Consider the following 18,017-nt stretch of genomic DNA (forward strand, 5'->3'; position numbering starts at 1 on the left):
AAAGCTTAGGTTCTCTTCTTTCCATCAATTGTTGGCTTTCCATCATAGCACAACCTGGCTGCTTAAAATCAGACATTTAGTGTGGTCAATACCACACAGCTTTCAGAGCTGGGTCAGAGGTCAAATCTGTTCTGTATATTTAGCCTGGTCCTTCAGGCTAGCATGATCTGATTTACTGGAGTGACACCTCAATTTAAAGCTCAGATTCAGACCTTTTCATAGAGTCCAACATTGTTGATTTTACCCCTTCTGGTGGCTAGCAGCACACTGATGAATTATGGTTACATTCAGCTGTTTTCAAAAGGCCTGCAGCCAACAGGTTTTATATTCTACCTTATCCTCCTGTATTTCTGGTAAACCTGCTTCAAATCAAACATGTTGCACATCAAATTAAAGCTTAGGTTCTCTTCTTTCCATCAATTGTTGGCTTTCCATCATAGCACAACCTGGCTGCTTAAAATCAGACATTTAGTGTGGTCAATACCACACAGCTTTCAGAGCTGGGTCAGAGGTCAAATCTGTTCTGTATATTTAGCCTGGTCTTTCAGGCTAGCATGATCTGATTTACTGGAGTGATACCTCCATGTAAACCTCAGATTCAGACCTTTTCATAGAGTCCAACATTGTTGATTTTAACCCTTCTGGTGGCTAGCAGCACACTGATGAATTATGGTTACATTCAGCTGTTTTCAAAAGGCCTGCAGCCAACTGGTTTTATATTCTAACTTATCCTCCTGTATTTCTGGTAAACCTGCTTCAAATCAAACATGTTGCACATCAAATTAAAGCTTAGGTTCTCTTCTTTCCATTAATTGTTGACTTTCCATCATAGCACAACCTGGCTGCTTAAAATCAGACATTTAGTGTGGTCAATACCACACAGCTTTCAGAGCTGGGTCAGAGGTCAAATCTGTTCTGTATTTTTAGCCTGGTCTTTCAGGCTAGCATGATCTGATTTACTGGAGTGATACCTCCATGTAAACCTCAGATTCAGACCTTTTCATAGAGTCCAACATTGTTGATTTTACCCCTTCTGGTGGCTAGCAGCACACTGATGAATTATGGTTACATTCAGCTGTTTTCAAAAGGCCTGCAGCCAACTGGTTTTATATTCTAACTTATCCTCCTGTATTTCTGGTAAACCTGCTTCAAATCAAACATGTTGCACATCAAATTAAAGCTTAGGTTCTCTTCTTTCCAACAATTGTTGGCTTTCCATCATAGCACAACCTGGCTGCTTAAAATCAGACATTTAGTGTGGTCAATACCACACAGCTTTCAGAGCTGGGTCAGAGGTCAAATCTGTTCTGTATATTTAGCCTGGTCTTTCAGGCTAGTATGATCTGATTTACTGGAGTGATACCTCCATGTAAACCTCAGATTCAGACCTTTTCATAGAGTCCAACATTGTTCATTTTAAACCTTCTGGTGGCTAGCAGCACACTGATGAATTATGGTTACATTCAGCTGTTTTCAAAAGGCCTGCAGCCAACTGGTTTTATATTCTACCTTATCCTCCTGTATTTCTGGTAAACCTGCTTCAAATCAAACATGTTGCACATCAAATTAAAGCTTAGGTTCTCTTCTTTCCATCAATTGTTGGCTTTCCATCATAGCACAACCTGGCTGCTTAAAATCAGACATTTAGTGTGGTCAATACCACACAGCTTTCAGAGCTGGGTCAGAGGTCAAATCTGTTCTGTATATTTAGCCTGGTCTTTCAGGCTAGCATGATCTGATTTACTGGAGTGACACCTCAATTTACAGCTCAGATTCAGACCTTTGCATAGAGTCCAACATTGTTGAGTTTACCCCTTCTGGTGGCTAGCAGCACACTGATGAATTATGGTTACATTCAGCTGTTTTCAAAAGGCCTGCAGCCGACTGGTTTTATATTCTACCTTATCCTCCTGTATTTCTGGTAAACCTGCTTCAAATCAAACATGTTGCACATCAAATTAAAGCTTAGGTTCTCTTCTTTCCAACAATTGTTGGCTTTCCATCATAGCACAAGCTGGCTGCTTAAAATCAGACATTTAGTGTGGTCAATACCACACAGCTTTCAGAGCTGGGTCAGAGGTCAAATCTGTTCTGTATATTTAGCCTGGTCCTTCAGGCTAGCATGATCTGATTTACTGGAGTGACACCTCAATTTAAAGCTCAGATTCAGACCTTTTCATAGAGTCCAACATTGTTGATTTTACCCCTTCTGGTGGCTAGCAGCACACTGATGAATTATGGTTACATTCAGCTGTTTTCAAAAGGCCTGCAGCCAACAGGTTTTATATTCTACCTTATCCTCCTGTATTTCTGGTAAACCTGCTTCAAATCAAACATGTTGCACATCAAATTAAAGCTTAGGTTCTCTTCTTTCCAACAATTGTTGGCTTTCCATCATAGCACAAGCTGGCTGCTTAAAATCAGACATTTAGTGTGGTCAATACCACACAGCTTTCAGAGCTGGGTCAGAGGTCAAATCTGTTCTATATATTTAGCCTGGTCTTTCAGGCTAGCATGATCTGATTTACTGGAGTGACACCTCAATTTAAAGCTCAGATTCAGACCTTTTCATAGAGTCCAATATTGTTCATTTTAAACCTTCTGGTGGCTAGCAGCACACTGATGAATTATGGTTACATTCAGCTGTTTTTAAAAGGCCTGCAGCCAACTGGTTTTATATTCTAACTTATCCTCCTGTATTTCTGGTAAACCTGCTTCAAATCAAACATGTTGCACATCAAATTAAAGCTTAGGTTCTCTTCTTTCCAACAATTGTTGGCTTTCCATCATAGCACAACCTGGCTGCTTAAAATCAGACATTTAGTGTGGTCAATACCACACAGCTTTCAGAGCTGGGTCAGAGGTCAAATCTGTTCTGTATATTTAGCCTGGTCCTTCAGGCTAGCATGATCTGATTTACTGGAGTGACACCTCAATTTAAAGCTCAGATTCAGACCTTTTCATAGAGTCCAACATTGTTGATTTTACCCCTTCTGGTGGCTAGCAGCACACTGATGAATTATGGTTACATTCAGCTGTTTTCAAAAGGCCTGCAGCCAACAGGTTTTATATTCTACCTCATCCTCCTGTATTTCTGGTAAACCTGCTTCAAATCAAACATGTTGCACATCAAATTAAAGCTTAGGTTCTCTTCTTTCCATCAATTGTTGGCTTTCCATCATAGCACAACCTGGCTGCTTAAAATCAGACATTTAGTGTGGTCAATACCACACAGCTTTCAGAGCTGGGTCAGAGGTCAAATCTGTTCTGTATATTTAGCCTGGTCTTTCAGGCTAGCATGATCTGATTTACTGGAATGATACCTCCATGTAAACCTCAGATTCAGACCTTTTTATAGAGTCCAACATTGTTGATTTTAACCCTTCTGGTGGCTAGCAGCACACTGATGAATTATGGTTACATTCAGCTGTTTTCAAAAGGCCTGCAGCCAACTGGTTTTATATTCTAACTTATCCTCCTGTATTTCTGGTAAACCTGCTTCAAATCAAACATGTTGCACATCAAATTAAAGCTTAGGTTCTCTTCTTTCCATCAATTGTTGGCTTTCCATCATAGCACAACCTGGCTGCTTAAAATCAGACATTTAGTGTGGTCAATACCACACAGCTTTCAGAGCTGGGTCAGAGGTCAAATCTGTTCTGTATATTTAGCCTGGTCTTTCAGGCTAGCATGATCTGATTTACTGGAATGATACCTCCATGTAAACCTCAGATTCAGACCTTTTTATAGAGTCCAACATTGTTGATTTTAACCCTTCTGGTGGCTAGCAGCACACTGATGAATTATGGTTACATTCAGCTGTTTTCAAAAGGCCTGCAGCCAACTGGTTTTATATTCTAACTTATCCTCCTGTATTTCTGGTAAACCTGCTTCAAATCAAACATGTTGCACATCAAATTAAAGCTTAGGTTCTCTTCTTTCCATCAATTGTTGGCTTTCCATCATAGCACAACCTGGCTGCTTAAAATCAGACATTTAGTGTGGTCAATACCACACAGCTTTCAGAGCTGGGTCAGAGGTCAAATCTGTTCTGTATATTTAGCCTGGTCTTTCAGGCTAGCATGATCTGATTTACTGGAGTGATACCTCCATGTAAACTTCAGATTCAGACCTTTTCATAGAGTCCAACATTGTTGATTTTAACCCTTCTGGTGGCTAGCAGCACACTGATGAATTATGGTTACATTCAGCTGTTTTCAAAAGGCCTGTAGCCAACAGGTTTTATATTCTAACTTATCCTCCTGTATTTCTGGTAAACCTGCTTCAAATCAAACATGTTGCACATCAAATTAAAGCTTAGGTTCTCTTCTTTCCATCAATTGTTGGCTTTCCATCATAGCACAACCTGGCTGCTTAAAATCAGACATTTAGTGTGGTCAATACCACACAGCTTTCAGAGCTGTGTCAGAGGTCAAATCTGTTCTGTATATTTAGCCTGGTCTTTCAGGCTAGCATGATCTGATTTACTGGAGTGATACCTCCATGTAAACCTCAGATTCAGACCTTTTCATAGAGTCCAACATTGTTGATTTTAACCCTTCTGGTGGCTAGCAGCACACTGATGAATTATGGTTACATTCAGCTGTTTTCAAAAGGCCTGCAGCCAACTGGTTTTATATTCTACCTTATCCTCCTGTATTTCTGGTAAACCTGCTTCAAATCAAACATGTTGCACTTCAAATTAAAGCCTAGGTTCTCTTCTTTCCAACAATTGTTGGCTTTCCATCATAGCACAAGCTGGCTGCTTAAAATCAGACATTTAGTGTGGTCAATACCACACAGCTTTCAGAGCTGGGTCAGAGGTCAAATCTGTTCTATATATTTCGCCTGGTCTTTCAGGCTAGCATGATCTGATTTACTGGAGTGACACCTCAATTTAAAGCTCAGATTCAGACCTTTTCATAGAGTCCAATATTGTTCATTTTAAACCTTCTGGTGGCTAGCAGCACACTGATGAATTATGGTTACATTCAGCTGTTTTTAAAAGGCCTGCAGCCAACTGGTTTTATATTCTAACTTATCCTCCTGTATTTCTGCTAAACCTGCTTCAAATCAAACATGTTGCACATCAAATTAAAGCTTAGGTTCTCTTCTTTCCAACAATTGTTGGCTTTCCATCATAGCACAACCTGGCTGCTTAAAATCAGACATTTAGTGTGGTCAATACCACACAGCTTTCAGAGCTGGGTCAGAGGTCAAATCTGTTCTGTATATTTAGCCTGGTCCTTCAGGCTAGCATGATCTGATTTACTGGAGTGACACCTCAATTTAAAGCTCAGATTCAGACCTTTTCATAGAGTCCAACATTGTTGATTTTACCCCTTCTGGTGGCTAGCAGCACACTGATGAATTATGGTTACATTCAGCTGTTTTCAAAAGGCCTGCAGCCAACTGGTTTTATATTCTACCTTATCCTCCTGTATTTCTGGTAAACCTGCTTCAAATCAAACATGTTGCACATCAAATTAAAGCTTAGGTTCTCTTCTTTCCATCAATTGTTGGCTTTCCATCATAGCACAACCTGGCTGCTTAAAATCAGACATTTAGTGTGGTCAATACCACACAGCTTTCAGAGCTGGGTCAGAGGTCAAATCTGTTCTGTATATTTAGCCTGGTCTTTCAGGCTAGCATGATCTGATTTACTGGAGTGATACCTCCATGTAAACTTCAGATTCAGACCTTTTCATAGAGTCCAACATTGTTGATTTTAACCCTTCTGGTGGCTAGCAGCACACTGATGAATTATGGTTACATTCAGCTGTTTTCAAAAGGCCTGTAGCCAACAGGTTTTATATTCTAACTTATCCTCCTGTATTTCTGGTAAACCTGCTTCAAATCAAACATGTTGCACATCAAATTAAAGCTTAGGTTCTCTTCTTTCCATTAATTGTTGGCTTTCCATCATAGCACAACCTGGCTGCTTAAAATCAGACATTTAGTGTGGTCAATACCACACAGCTTTCAGAGCTGGGTCAGAAGTCAAATCTGTTCTGTATATTTAGCCTGGTCTTTCAGGCTAGCATGATCTGATTTACTGGAGTGATACCTCCATGTAAACCTCAGATTCAGACCTTTTCATAGAGTCCAACATTGTTGATTTTAACCCTTCTGGTGGCTAGCAGCACACTGATGAATTATGGTTACATTCAGCTGTTTTCAAAAGGCCTACAGCCAACTGGTTTTATATTCTAACTTATCCTCCTGTATTTCTGGTCAACCTGCTTCAAATCAAACATGTTGCACATCAAATTAAAGCTTAGGTTCTCTTCTTTCCAACAATTGTTGGCTTTCCATCATAGCACAAGCTGGCTGCTTAAAATCAGACATTTAGTGTGGTCAATACCACACAGCTTTCAGAGCTGGGTCAGAGGTCAAATCTGTTCTATATATTTAGCCTGGTCTTTCAGGCTAGCATGATCTGATTTACTGGAGTGACACCTCAATTTAAAGCTCAGATTCAGACCTTTTCATAGAGTCCAATATTGTTCATTTTAAACCTTCTGGTGGCTAGCAGCACACTGATGAATTATGGTTATATTCAGCTGTTTTTAAAAGGCCTGCAGCCAACTGGTTTTATATTCTAAAGTATCCTCCTGTATTTCTGGTAAACCTGCTTCAAATCAAACATGTTGCACATCAAATTAAAGCTTAGGTTCTCTTCTTTCCATCAATTGTTGACTTTACATCATAGCACAACCTGGCTGCTTAAAATCAGACATTTAGTGTGGTCAATACCACACAGCTTTCAGAGCTGGGTCAGAGGTCAAATCTGTTCTGTATATTTAGCCTGGTCCTTCAGGCTAGCATGATCTGATTTACTGGAGTGACACCTCAATTTAAAGCTCAGATTCAGACCTTTTCATAGAGTCCAACATTGTTGATTTTACCCCTTCTGGTGGCTAGCAGCACACTGATGAATTATGGTTACATTCAGCTGTTTTCAAAAGGCCTGCAGCCAACTGGTTTTATATTCTACCTTATCCTCCTGTATTTCTGGTAAACCTGCTTCAAATCAAACATGTTGCACATCAAATTAAAGCTTAGGTTCTCTTCTTTCCAACAATTGTTGGCTTTCCATCATAGCACAAGCTGGCTGCTTAAAATCAGACATTTAGTGTGGTCAATACCACACAGCTTTCAGAGCTGGGTCAGAGGTCAAATCTGTTCTATATATTTAGCCTGGTCTTTCAGGCTAGCATGATCTGATTTACTGGAGTGACACCTCAATTTAAAGCTCAGATTCAGACCTTTTCATAGAGTCCAATATTGTTCATTTTAAACCTTCTGGTGGCTAGCAGCACACTGATGAATTATGGTTACATTCAGCTGTTTTTAAAAGGCCTGCAGCCAACTGGTTTTATATTCTAACTTATCCTCCTGTATTTCTGGTAAACCTGCTTCAAATCAAACATGTTGCACATCAAATTAAAGCTTAGGTTCTCTTCTTTCCAACAATTGTTGGCTTTCCATCATAGCACAACCTGGCTGCTTAAAATCAGACATTTAGTGTGGTCAATACCACACAGCTTTCAGAGCTGGGTCAGAGGTCAAATCTGTTCTATATATTTAGCCTGGTCTTTCAGGCTAGCATGATCTGATTTACTGGAGTGACACCTCAATTTAAAGCTCAGATTCAGACCTTTTCATAGAGTCCAATATTGTTCATTTTAAACCTTCTGGTGGCTAGCAGCACACTGATGAATTATGGTTATATTCAGCTGTTTTTAAAAGGCCTGCAGCCAACTGGTTTTATATTCTAAAGTATCCTCCTGTATTTCTGGTAAACCTGCTTCAAATCAAACATGTTGCACATCAAATTAAAGCTTAGGTTCTCTTCTTTCCATCAATTGTTGACTTTACATCATAGCACAACCTGGCTGCTTAAAATCAGACATTTAGTGTGGTCAATACCACACAGCTTTCAGAGCTGGGTCAGAGGTCAAATCTGTTCTGTATATTTAGCCTGGTCCTTCAGGCTAGCATGATCTGATTTACTGGAGTGACACCTCAATTTAAAGCTCAGATTCAGACCTTTTCATAGAGTCCAATATTGTTCATTTTAAACCTTCTGGTGGCTAGCAGCACACTGATGAATTATGGTTACATTCAGCTGTTTTCAAAAGGCCTACAGCCAACTGGTTTTATATTCTAACTTATCCTCCTGTATTTCTGGTCAACCTGCTTCAAATCAAACATGTTGCACATCAAATTAAAGCTTAGGTTCTCTTCTTTCCAACAATTGTTGGCTTTCCATCATAGCACAAGCTGGCTGCTTAAAATCAGACATTTAGTGTGGTCAATACCACACAGCTTTCAGAGCTGGGTCAGAGGTCAAATCTGTTCTATATATTTAGCCTGGTCTTTCAGGCTAGCATGATCTGATTTACTGGAGTGACACCTCAATTTAAAGCTCAGATTCAGACCTTTTCATAGAGTCCAATATTGTTCATTTTAAACCTTCTGGTGGCTAGCAGCACACTGATGAATTATGGTTATATTCAGCTGTTTTTAAAAGGCCTGCAGCCAACTGGTTTTATATTCTAAAGTATCCTCCTGTATTTCTGGTAAACCTGCTTCAAATCAAACATGTTGCACATCAAATTAAAGCTTAGGTTCTCTTCTTTCCATCAATTGTTGACTTTACATCATAGCACAACCTGGCTGCTTAAAATCAGACATTTAGTGTGGTCAATACCACACAGCTTTCAGAGCTGGGTCAGAGGTCAAATCTGTTCTGTATATTTAGCCTGGTCCTTCAGGCTAGCATGATCTGATTTACTGGAGTGACACCTCAATTTAAAGCTCAGATTCAGACCTTTTCATAGAGTCCAACATTGTTGATTTTACCCCTTCTGGTGGCTAGCAGCACACTGATGAATTATGGTTACATTCAGCTGTTTTCAAAAGGCCTGCAGCCAACTGGTTTTATATTCTACCTTATCCTCCTGTATTTCTGGTAAACCTGCTTCAAATCAAACATGTTGCACATCAAATTAAAGCTTAGGTTCTCTTCTTTCCAACAATTGTTGGCTTTCCATCATAGCACAAGCTGGCTGCTTAAAATCAGACATTTAGTGTGGTCAATACCACACAGCTTTCAGAGCTGGGTCAGAGGTCAAATCTGTTCTATATATTTAGCCTGGTCTTTCAGGCTAGCATGATCTGATTTACTGGAGTGACACCTCAATTTAAAGCTCAGATTCAGACCTTTTCATAGAGTCCAATATTGTTCATTTTAAACCTTCTGGTGGCTAGCAGCACACTGATGAATTATGGTTACATTCAGCTGTTTTTAAAAGGCCTGCAGCCAACTGGTTTTATATTCTAACTTATCCTCCTGTATTTCTGGTAAACCTGCTTCAAATCAAACATGTTGCACATCAAATTAAAGCTTAGGTTCTCTTCTTTCCAACAATTGTTGGCTTTCCATCATAGCACAACCTGGCTGCTTAAAATCAGACATTTAGTGTGGTCAATACCACACAGCTTTCAGAGCTGGGTCAGAGGTCAAATCTGTTCTGTATATTTAGCCTGGTCCTTCAGGCTAGCATGATCTGATTTACTGGAGTGACACCTCAATTTAAAGCTCAGATTCAGACCTTTTCATAGAGTCCAACATTGTTGATTTTACCCCTTCTGGTGGCTAGCAGCACACTGATGAATTATGGTTACATTCAGCTGTTTTCAAAAGGCCTGCAGCCAACAGGTTTTATATTCTACCTTATCCTCCTGTATTTCTGGTAAACCTGCTTCAAATCAAACATGTTGCACATCAAATTAAAGCTTAGGTTCTCTTCTTTCCATCAATTGTTGGCTTTCCATCATAGCACAACCTGGCTGCTTAAAATCAGACATTTAGTGTGGTCAATACCACACAGCTTTCAGAGCTGGGTCAGAGGTCAAATCTGTTCTGTATATTTAGCCTGGTCTTTCAGGCTAGCATGATCTGATTTACTGGAATGATACCTCCATGTAAACCTCAGATTCAGACCTTTTTATAGAGTCCAACATTGTTGATTTTAACCCTTCTGGTGGCTAGCAGCACACTGATGAATTATGGTTACATTCAGCTGTTTTCAAAAGGCCTGCAGCCAACTGGTTTTATATTCTAACTTATCCTCCTGTATTTCTGGTAAACCTGCTTCAAATCAAACATGTTGCACATCAAATTAAAGCTTAGGTTCTCTTCTTTCCATCAATTGTTGGCTTTCCATCATAGCACAACCTGGCTGCTTTAAATCAGACATTTAGTGTGGTCAATACCACACAGCTTTCAGAGCTGGGTCAGAGGTCAAATCTGTTCTGTATATTTAGCCTGGTCTTTCAGGCTAGCATGATCTGATTTACTGGAGTGATACCTCCATGTAAACTTCAGATTCAGACCTTTTCATAGAGTCCAACATTGTTGATTTTAACCCTTCTGGTGGCTAGCAGCACACTGATGAATTATGGTTACATTCAGCTGTTTTCAAAAGGCCTGTAGCCAACAGGTTTTATATTCTAACTTATCCTCCTGTATTTCTGGTAAACCTGCTTCAAATCAAACATGTTGCACATCAAATTAAAGCTTAGGTTCTCTTCTTTCCATTAATTGTTGGCTTTCCATCATAGCACAACCTGGCTGCTTAAAATCAGACATTTAGTGTGGTCAATACCACACAGCTTTCAGAGCTGGGTCAGAAGTCAAATCTGTTCTGTATATTTAGCCTGGTCTTTCAGGCTAGCATGATCTGATTTACTGGAGTGATACCTCCATGTAAACCTCAGATTCAGACCTTTTCATAGAGTCCAACATTGTTGATTTTAACCCTTCTGGTGGCTAGCAGCACACTGATGAATTATGGTTACATTCAGCTGTTTTCAAAAGTCCTACAGCCAACTGGTTTTATATTCTAACTTATCCTCCTGTATTTCTGGTCAACCTGCTTCAAATCAAACATGTTGCACATCACATTAAAGCTTAGGTTCTCTTCTTTCCAACAATTGTTGGCTTTCCATCATAGCACAAGCTGGCTGCTTAAAATCAGACATTTAGTGTGGTCAATACCACACAGCTTTCAGAGCTGGGTCAGAGGTCAAATCTGTTCTATATATTTAGCCTGGTCTTTCAGGCTAGCATGATCTGATTTACTGGAGTGACACCTCAATTTAAAGCTCAGATTCAGACCTTTTCATAGAGTCCAATATTGTTCATTTTAAACCTTCTGGTGGCTAGCAGCACACTGATGAATTATGGTTATATTCAGCTGTTTTTAAAAGGCCTGCAGCCAACTGGTTTTATATTCTAAAGTATCCTCCTGTATTTCTGGTAAACCTGCTTCAAATCAAACATGTTGCACATCAAATTAAAGCTTAGGTTCTCTTCTTTCCATCAATTGTTGACTTTACATCATAGCACAACCTGGCTGCTTAAAATCAGACATTTAGTGTGGTCAATACCACACAGCTTTCAGAGCTGGGTCAGAGGTCAAATCTGTTCTGTATATTTAGCCTGGTCCTTCAGGCTAGCATGATCTGATTTACTGGAGTGACACCTCAATTTAAAGCTCAGATTCAGACCTTTTCATAGAGTCCAACATTGTTGATTTTACCCCTTCTGGTGGCTAGCAGCACACTGATGAATTATGGTTACATTCAGCTGTTTTCAAAAGGCCTGCAGCCAACTGGTTTTATATTCTACCTTATCCTCCTGTATTTCTGGTAAACCTGCTTCAAATCAAACATGTTGCACATCAAATTAAAGCTTAGGTTCTCTTCTTTCCAACAATTGTTGGCTTTCCATCATAGCACAAGCTGGCTGCTTAAAATCAGACATTTAGTGTGGTCAATACCACACAGCTTTCAGAGCTGGGTCAGAGGTCAAATCTGTTCTATATATTTAGCCTGGTCTTTCAGGCTAGCATGATCTGATTTACTGGAGTGACACCTCAATTTAAAGCTCAGATTCAGACCTTTTCATAGAGTCCAATATTGTTCATTTTAAACCTTCTGGTGGCTAGCAGCACACTGATGAATTATGGTTACATTCAGCTGTTTTTAAAAGGCCTGCAGCCAACTGGTTTTATATTCTAACTTATCCTCCTGTATTTCTGGTAAACCTGCTTCAAATCAAACATGTTGCACATCAAATTAAAGCTTAGGTTCTCTTCTTTCCAACAATTGTTGGCTTTCCATCATAGCACAACCTGGCTGCTTAAAATCAGACATTTAGTGTGGTCAATACCACACAGCTTTCAGAGCTGGGTCAGAGGTCAAATCTGTTCTGTATATTTAGCCTGGTCCTTCAGGCTAGCATGATCTGATTTACTGGAGTGACACCTCAATTTAAAGCTCAGATTCAGACCTTTTCATAGAGTCCAACATTGTTGATTTTACCCCTTCTGGTGGCTAGCAGCACACTGATGAATTATGGTTACATTCAGCTGTTTTCAAAAGGCCTGCAGCCAACTGGTTTTATATTCTACCTTATCCTCCTGTATTTCTGGTAAACCTGCTTCAAATCAAACATGTTGCACATCAAATTAAAGCTTAGGTTCTCTTCTTTCCAACAATTGTTGGCTTTCCATCATAGCACAAGCTGGCTGCTTAAAATCAGACATTTAGTGTGGTCAATACCACACAGCTTTCAGAGCTGGGTCAGAGGTCAAATCTGTTCTATATATTTAGCCTGGTCTTTCAGGCTAGCATGATCTGATTTACTGGAGTGACACCTCAATTTAAAGCTCAGATTCAGACCTTTTCATAGAGTCCAATATTGTTCATTTTAAACCTTCTGGTGGCTAGCAGCACACTGATGAATTATGGTTACATTCAGCTGTTTTTAAAAGGCCTGTAGCCAACTGGTTTTATATTCTAACTTATCCTCCTGTATTTCTGGTAAACCTGCTTCAAATCAAACATGTTGCACATCAAATTAAAGCTTAGGTTCTCTTCTTTCCAACAATTGTTGGCTTTCCATCATAGCACAACCTGGCTGCTTAAAATCAGACATTTAGTGTGGTCAATACCACACAGCTTTCAGAGCTGGGTCAGAGGTCAAATCTGTTCTGTATATTTAGCCTGGTCCTTCAGGCTAGCATGATCTGATTTACTGGAGTGACACCTCAATTTAAAGCTCAGATTCAGACCTTTTCATAGAGTCCAACATTGTTGATTTTACCCCTTCTGGTGGCTAGCAGCACACTGATGAATTATGGTTACATTCAGCTGTTTTCAAAAGGCCTGCAGCCAACAGGTTTTATATTCTACCTTATCCTCCTGTATTTCTGGTAAACCTGCTTCAAATCAAACATGTTGCACATCAAATTAAAGCTTAGGTTCTCTTCTTTCCATCAATTGTTGGCTTTCCATCATAGCACAACCTGGCTGCTTAAAATCAGACATTTAGTGTGGTCAATACCACACAGCTTTCAGAGCTGGGTCAGAGGTCAAATCTGTTCTGTATATTTAGCCTGGTCTTTCAGGCTAGCATGATCTGATTTACTGGAATGATACCTCCATGTAAACCTCAGATTCAGACCTTTTTATAGAGTCCAACATTGTTGATTTTAACCCTTCTGGTGGCTAGCAGCACACTGATGAATTATGGTTACATTCAGCTGTTTTCAAAAGGCCTGCAGCCAACTGGTTTTATATTCTAACTTATCCTCCTGTATTTCTGGTAAACCTGCTTCAAATCAAACATGTTGCACATCAAATTAAAGCTTAGGTTCTCTTCTTTCCATCAATTGTTGGCTTTCCATCATAGCACAACCTGGCTGCTTAAAATCAGACATTTAGTGTGGTCAATACCACACAGCTTTCAGAGCTGGGTCAGAGGTCAAATCTGTTCTGTATATTTAGCCTGGTCTTTCAGGCTAGCATGATCTGATTTACTGGAGTGATACCTCCATGTAAACTTCAGATTCAGACCTTTTCATAGAGTCCAACATTGTTGATTTTAACCCTTCTGGTGGCTAGCAGCACACTGATGAATTATGGTTACATTCAGCTGTTTTCAAAAGGCCTGTAGCCAACAGGTTTTATATTCTAACTTATCCTCCTGTATTTCTGGTAAACCTGCTTCAAATCAAACATGTTGCACATCAAATTAAAGCTTAGGTTCTCTTCTTTCCATTAATTGTTGGCTTTCCATCATAGCACAACCTGGCTGCTTAAAATCAGACATTTAGTGTGGTCAATACCACACAGCTTTCAGAGCTGGGTCAGAAGTCAAATCTGTTCTGTATATTTAGCCTGGTCTTTCAGGCTAGCATGATCTGATTTACTGGAGTGATACCTCCATGTAAACCTCAGATTCAGACCTTTTCATAGAGTCCAACATTGTTGATTTTAACCCTTCTGGTGGCTAGCAGCACACTGATGAATTATGGTTACATTCAGCTGTTTTCAAAAGGCCTACAGCCAACTGGTTTTATATTCTAACTTATCCTCCTGTATTTCTGGTCAACCTGCTTCAAATCAAACATGTTGCACATCAAATTAAAGCTTAGGTTCTCTTCTGTCCAACAATTGTTGGCTTTCCATCATAGCACAAGCTGGCTGCTTAAAATCAGACATTTAGTGTGGTCAATACCACACAGCTTTCAGAGCTGGGTCAGAGGTCAAATCTGTTCTATATATTTAGCCTGGTCTTTCAGGCTAGCATGATCTGATTTACTGGAGTGACACCTCAATTTAAAGCTCAGATTCAGACCTTTTCATAGAGTCCAATATTGTTCATTTTAAACCTTCTGGTGGCTAGCAGCACACTGATGAATTATGGTTATATTCAGCTGTTTTTAAAAGGCCTGCAGCCAACTGGTTTTATATTCTAAAGTATCCTCCTGTATTTCTGGTAAACCTGCTTCAAATCAAACATGTTGCACATCAAATTAAAGCTTAGGTTCTCTTCTTTCCATCAATTGTTGACTTTACATCATAGCACAACCTGGCTGCTTAAAATCAGACATTTAGTGTGGACAATACCACACAGCTTTCAGAGCTGGGTCAGAGGTCAAATCTGTTCTGTATATTTAGCCTGGTCCTTCAGGCTAGCATGATCTGATTTACTGGAGTGACACCTCAATTTAAAGCTCAGATTCAGACCTTTTCATAGAGTCCAACATTGTTGATTTTACCCCTTCTGGTGGCTAGCAGCACACTGATGAATTATGGTTACATTCAGCTGTTTTCAAAAGGCCTGCAGCCAACTGGTTTTATATTCTACCTTATCCTCCTGTATTTCTGGTAAACCTGCTTCAAATCAAACATGTTGCACATCAAATTAAAGCTTAGGTTCTCTTCTTTCCAACAATTGTTGGCTTTCCATCATAGCACAAGCTGGCTGCTTAAAATCAGACATTTAGTGTGGTCAATACCACACAGCTTTCAGAGCTGGGTCAGAGGTCAAATCTGTTCTATATATTTAGCCTGGTCTTTCAGGCTAGCATGATCTGATTTACTGGAGTGACACCTCAATTTAAAGCTCAGATTCAGACCTTTTCATAGAGTCCAATATTGTTCATTTTAAACCTTCTGGTGGCTAGCAGCACACTGATGAATTATGGTTACATTCAGCTGTTTTTAAAAGGCCTGCAGCCAACTGGTTTTATATTCTAACTTATCCTCCTGTATTTCTGCTAAACCTGCTTCAAATCAAACATGTTGCACATCAAATTAAAGCTTAGGTTCTCTTCTTTCCAACAATTGTTGGCTTTCCATCATAGCACAACCTGGCTGCTTAAAATCAGACATTTAGTGTGGTCAATACCACACAGCTTTCAGAGCTGGGTCAGAGGTCAAATCTGTTCTGTATATTTAGCCTGGTCCTTCAGGCTAGCATGATCTGATTTACTGGAGTGACACCTCAATTTAAAGCTCAGATTCAGACCTTTTCATAGAGTCCAACATTGTTGATTTTACCCCTTCTGGTGGCTAGCAGCACACTGATGAATTATGGTTACATTCAGCTGTTTTCAAAAGGCCTGCAGCCAACTGGTTTTATATTCTACCTTATCCTCCTGTATTTCTGGTAAACCTGCTTCAAATCAAACATGTTGCACATCAAATTAAAGCTTAGGTTCTCTTCTTTCCAACAATTGTTGGCTTTCCATCATAGCACAAGCTGGCTGCTTAAAATCAGACATTTAGTGTGGTCAATACCACACAGCTTTCAGAGCTGGGTCAGAGGTCAAATCTGTTCTGTATATTTAGCCTGGTCCTTCAGGCTAGCATGATCTGATTTACTGGAGTGACACCTCAATTTAAAGCTCAGATTCAGACCTTTTCATAGAGTCCAATATTGTTCATTTTAAACCTTCTGGTGGCTAGCAGCACACTGATGAATTATGGTTACATTCAGCTGTTTTTAAAAGGCCTGCAGCCAACTGGTTTTATATTCTAACTTATCCTCCTGTATTTCTGGTAAACCTGCTTCAAATCAAACATGTTGCACATCAAATTAAAGCTTAGGTTCTCTTCTTTCCAACAATTGTTGGCTTTCCATCATAGCACAACCTGGCTGCTTAAAATCAGACATTTAGTGTGGTCAATACCACACAGCTTTCAGAGCTGGGTCAGAGGTCAAATCTGTTCTGTATATTTAGCCTGGTCCTTCAGGCTAGCATGATCTGATTTACTGGAGTGACACCTCAATTTAAAGCTCAGATTCAGACCTTTTCATAGAGTCCAACATTGTTGATTTTACCCCTTCTGGTGGCTAGCAGCACACTGATGAATTATGGTTACATTCAGCTGTTTTCAAAAGGCCTGCAGCCAACTGGTTTTATATTCTACCTTATCCTCCTGTATTTCTGGTAAACCTGCTTCAAATCAAACATGTTGCACATCAAATTAAAGCTTAGGTTCTCTTCTTTCCAACAATTGTTGGCTTTCCATCATAGCACAAGCTGGCTGCTTAAAATCAGACATTTAGTGTGGTCAATACCACACAGCTTTCAGAGCTGGGTCAGAGGTCAAATCTGTTCTATATATTTAGCCTGGTCTTTCAGGCTAGCATGATCTGATTTACTGGAGTGACACCTCAATTTAAAGCTCAGATTCAGACCTTTTCATAGAGTCCAATATTGTTCATTTTAAACCTTCTGGTGGCTAGCAGCACACTGATGAATTATGGTTACATTCAGCTGTTTTTAAAAGGCCTGCAGCCAACTGGTTTTATATTCTAACTTATCCTCCTGTATTTCTGGTAAACCTGCTTCAAATCAAACATGTTGCACATCAAATTAAAGCTTAGGTTCTCTTCTTTCCAACAATTGTTGGCTTTCCATCATAGCACAACCTGGCTGCTTAAAATCAGACATTTAGTGTGGTCAATACCACACAGCTTTCAGAGCTGGGTCAGAGGTCAAATCTGTTCTGTATATTTAGCCTGGTCCTTCAGGCTAGCATGATCTGATTTACTGGAGTGACACCTCAATTTAAAGCTCAGATTCAGACCTTTTCATAGAGTCCAACATTGTTGATTTTACCCCTTCTGGTGGCTAGCAGCACACTGATGAATTATGGTTACATTCAGCTGTTTTCAAAAGGCCTGCAGCCAACAGGTTTTATATTCTACCTTATCCTCCTGTATTTCTGGTAAACCTGCTTCAAATCAAACATGTTGCACATCAAATTAAAGCTTAGGTTCTCTTCTTTCCATCAATTGTTGGCTTTCCATCATAGCACAACCTGGCTGCTTAAAATCAGACATTTAGTGTGGTCAATACCACACAGCTTTCAGAGCTGGGTCAGAGGTCAAATCTGTTCTGTATATTTAGCCTGGTCTTTCAGGCTAGCATGATCTGATTTACTGGAATGATACCTCCATGTAAACCTCAGATTCAGACCTTTTTATAGAGTCCAACATTGTTGATTTTAACCCTTCTGGTGGCTAGCAGCACACTGATGAATTATGGTTACATTCAGCTGTTTTCAAAAGGCCTGCAGCCAACTGGTTTTATATTCTAACTTATCCTCCTGTATTTCTGGTAAACCTGCTTCAAATCAAACAT

This window comes from Centroberyx gerrardi, chromosome 3 (genome assembly GCF_048128805.1).
Source record: "Centroberyx gerrardi isolate f3 chromosome 3, fCenGer3.hap1.cur.20231027, whole genome shotgun sequence".
NCBI lineage: Eukaryota > Metazoa > Chordata > Actinopteri > Beryciformes > Berycidae > Centroberyx > Centroberyx gerrardi.